At 35.2% G+C, this 4,392-nt stretch overlaps 1 non-coding gene across 1 annotated transcript; it reads right to left on the reverse strand.

Annotated features, from left to right (window-relative positions):
* Positions 1 to 3,322: 3,322 nt before the first annotated feature.
* Positions 3,323 to 3,430, reverse strand: LOC112788646 (small nucleolar RNA R71). The gene has a single exon (XR_003196003.1). It is a non-coding gene; the product is annotated as a small nucleolar RNA R71 (small nucleolar RNA).
* Positions 3,431 to 4,392: the final 962 nt, after the last annotated feature.

A 4,392-nucleotide genomic window follows, 5' to 3' on the forward strand; every position in this document is an offset into this window, starting at 1 on the left:
GTACTACTATTTTTCTATTCAATTCAACTTATTCCCCTTCTAAGATATTCATTCGCACTTCAACCTGAATGTGATGAACGTGACAATCATCATCATTCCCCCACGAACGCGTGCCTGACAACCACTTCCGTTCCACCTTAGATTGAATGAGTATCTCTTGGATCTCTTAATCAGAATCTTCGTGGTATAAGCTAGATTGATGGCGGCATTCATGAGAGTCCAGAAAGTCTAAACCTTGTCTGTGGTATTCCAAGTAGGACTCTAGGATTGAATGACTGTGACGAACTTCAAACTCGCAAGTGCTGGGCGTAGTGACAGACGCAAAAGGAGGGTGAATCCTATTCCAGTATGATCGAGAACCTCAGATGATTAGCCGTGCTGTGACAGAGCATTTGGACCATTTTCACAAGAGGATGGGATGTAGCCATTGACAAGGGTGAGGCCTCAAGACGATTAGCCATGCAGTGACAGCGCATCAGACCATTTTCCAGAGAGGATAAAAAGTAGCCATTGACAACGGTGATGTCCTTACATAAAGCCAGCCATGGAAAGGAGTAAGACTGATTGGATGAAGACAGCAGGAAAGCAGAGGTTCAGAGGAACGAAAGCATCTCTATACACTTATCTGAAATTCTCACCAATGATATACATAAGTATTTCTATCCTTATTTTCTATCTATTTATTATTTATGTTCGAAAACTCCATAACTATTTTATATCCGCCTGACTGAGATTTACAAGGTGCCCATAGCTTGCTTCATACCAACAATCTCCGTGGGATCGACCCTTACTCACGTAAGGTTTATTACTTGGACGACCCAGTGCACTTGCTGGTTAGTTGTATCGAAGTTGTGAATGAAAAACGATTTATTAAGACGTGCGTACAGAGTTTCTGGCGCCGTTTCCTGAGATCACAATTTCGTGCACCAAGTTTTTGGTGCCGTTGCCGGGGATTGTTCGAGTTTGAACAACTGACGGTTCATCTTGTTGCTCAAATTAGGTAATTTTCTTTTTGTTTTATTTTCAAAAATTTTTCAAAAATCTTTCAAAAATTTTCTCCTTTGTTTTCAAAAAAAATTTAAAAAAAAATGTTTTCAAAAAATATATTTTTCTTCAGAATTTTTAAGAATGAATTCTAGTGTTTATGATGATTTGTTGAATCCTGGCTGGCTGTGAAGCCATGTCCAAATTCCTTTGGACTGAGGATTCAACTAATCACTTCAATACATGTAATAGCATACTAAAGCTTGGCTGGCTATTAAGCCATGCCTAACCCTCGAATTGAAGCTTTAGACTAAGAATACAAGATTCCTGGAATTCATATTAAAAAAAGTTTGAAATCCTTATTTTCTTTTTCCTATATGTTTTTTTTCAAAAAAAATATACAAAAATCCAAAAAAATAAAAAAAATCATAAAAATGAAAAATATTTCATGTTTCTTGTTTGAGTCTTGAGTCAAGTTGAAAGTTTGGTGTCAATTGCATATTCATCTTGCATTTTTCAAAAAATTCATGCATTCATAGTGTTCTTCATGATCTGCAAGTTGTTCTTAGTAAGTCTTCTTGTTTGATCTTGATGTTTTCATGTTTTGTGTCTTTTCTTGTTTTTCATATGCATTCTTGCATTCATAGTGTCTATACATGAAAAATTTTTAAGTTTGGTGTCTTGCATGTTTTCTTTGCATTAAAAATTTTTCAAAAATAAGTTCTTGATGTTCATCTTGATATTCAAAGTGTTCTTGGTGTTCATCTTGACATTCATAGCATTCTTACATGCATTCATTGTTTTGATCTAAAATTTTCATGCATTGAGTCTTTTTCATATTTTTCCCTCTCATCATTAAAAATTCAAAAATAAAAAAAATATCTTTCTCTTTTTCACTCATAAATTTCGAAAATTTGAGTTGACTTTTTCAAAACTTTTTAAAATCTAGTTGTTTTTATGAGTCAAATCAAATTTTCAATTCAAAAATCTTATCTTTTTCAAAATCTTTTTCAAAAATAAAATCTTTTTTATTTTTCTTATTTATTTTTGAAAATTTTAAAAATATTTTTCAAAAATCTTTTTCTTATCTTTATCTCCTAATTTTCGAAAATAACATCATCAATTAATGTTTTGATTCAAAAATTTCAAGTTTGTTACTTGCGTGTTAAGAAAGATTCAAACTTTGAGTTCTAGAATCATATCTTGTGATTTCTTGTGAATCAAGTCATTAATTGTGATTTTAAAAATCAAATCTTTTTCAAAACTAATTTCAATCATATCTTTTCAAAAATATCTCTTTATCTTATCTTTTTCAAAATTTGATTTTAAAATATCCTTTCTAACTTCTTATCTTCTTATCTTTTCAAAATTGATTTTCAAATTTGTTTCAACTAACTAACTAACTTTCTGTTTGTTTCTTATCTTTTTCAAAACTACCTAACTAACTCTCTCTCTCTAATTTTCGAAAATATCTTCCCCCTTTTTCAAAATTTCTTTTTAATTAACTAATTATTTTAATTTTTTATTTTAATTTTCGAAAAATTACTAACCTTTTTCAAAAACTATTTTCGAAAATCACTAACTCTTTTTCAAAAATAATTTTCGAAAATTCTCCTTCTCTCTCATCTCCTTCTATTTATTTATTCATCTACTAACACCTCTCTTCATCCCACATCTCTGCTCTCCTTACCCTTGTGTTTCTTTCTTTATATTACATTCTTTTCTTCTTCTACTCACACAGGGACCTCTATACTGTGGTAAAAAGGACCCCTATTATTATTATTTTTCTGTCCCTCTTTTTCATATGAGCAGGAGCAAGGACAAGAACATTCTTGTTGAAGCAGATCCAGAACCTGAAAGGACTCTGAAGAGGAAACTAAGAGAAGCTAAATTACAACAATCCAGCAAGCACCTTTCAGAACTTTTCGAACAAGAAGAGAAGATGGCAGCCGAAAATAATAATAATGCAAGGAGGATGCTTGGTGACTTTACTGCACCTAATTCCAATTTACATGGAAGAAGCATCTCCATTCCTGCCATTGGAGCAAACAATTTTGAGCTGAAACCTCAATTAGTTTCTCTGATGCAGCAGAACTGCAAGTTTCATGGACTTCCATCTGAAGATCCTTTTCAGTTCTTAACTGAATTCTTGCAGATATGTGATACTGTTAAGACTAATGGAGTAGATCCTGAAGTCTACAGGCTCATACTTTTCCCTTTTGCTGTAAGAGACAGAGCTAGAGTATGGTTGGACTCTCAACCCAAAGATAGCCTGAACTCTTGGGATAAGCTGGTCAAGGCTTTCTTAGCCAAGTTCTTTCCTCCTCAAAAGCTGAGTAAGCTTAGAGTGGATGTTCAGACCTTCAGACAGAAAGAAGGTGAATCCCTCTATGAAGCGTGGGAGAGATACAAAGAACTGACCAAAAAGTGTCCTTCTGACATGCTTTCAGAATGGACCATCCTGGACATATTCTATGATGGTCTGTCTGAATTAGCTAAAATGTCATTGGATACCTCTGCAAGTGGATCCATTCACTTAAAGAAAACGCCTGCAGAAGCTCAAGAACGCATTGACATGGTTACTAATAACCAGTTCATGTACACTTCTGAGAGGAATCCTGTGAGTAATGGGACGCCTATGAAGAAGGGAGTTCTTGAAATTGATACTCTGAATGCCATGTTGGCTCAGAATAAAATATTGACTCAGCAAGTCAATATGATTTCTCAGAGTCTGAATGGAATGCAAGCTGCATCCAACAGTACTCAAGAGGCATCTTCTGAAGAAGAAGCTTATGATCCTGAAAACCCTGCAATAGCAGAGGTGAATTACATGGGTGAACCTTATGGAAACACCTATAACCCCTCATGGAGAAATCACCCAAATCTCTCATGGAAGGATCAACAAAAGCCTCAACAAGGCTTTAATAATGGTGGAAGAAATAGGTTTAACAATAGTAAACCTTTTCCATCATCCACTCAGCAACAGACAGAGAACTCTGAACAAAATACCTCTAATTTAGCAAACTTAGTCTCTGATCTATCTAAGGCCACTGTAAGTTTCATGAATGAAACAAGGTCCTCCATTAGAAATTTGGAGGCACAAGTGGGCCAGCTGAGTAAAAGGATCACTGAAATCCCTCCTAGTACTCTCCCAAGCAATACAGAAGAAAATCCAAAAGGAGAGTGCAAGGCCATTGACATAGTCAACACGGCCGAACCTGGAGAGGAAGGGGAGGACGTAAATCCCAGTGAGGAAGACCTCCTGGGACGTCCAGTGATCAATAAGGAATTTCCCTTTAAGGAACCAAAGGAATCTGAGACTCATCTAGAGACCATAGAGATTCCATTGAACCTCCTTATGCCCTTCATGAGCTCTGACGAGTATTCATCTTCTGAAGAGAATGAGGA

The sequence above is a fragment of the Arachis hypogaea genome, chromosome 20 (genome assembly GCF_003086295.3).
Source record: "Arachis hypogaea cultivar Tifrunner chromosome 20, arahy.Tifrunner.gnm2.J5K5, whole genome shotgun sequence".
Lineage (NCBI taxonomy): Eukaryota > Viridiplantae > Streptophyta > Magnoliopsida > Fabales > Fabaceae > Arachis > Arachis hypogaea.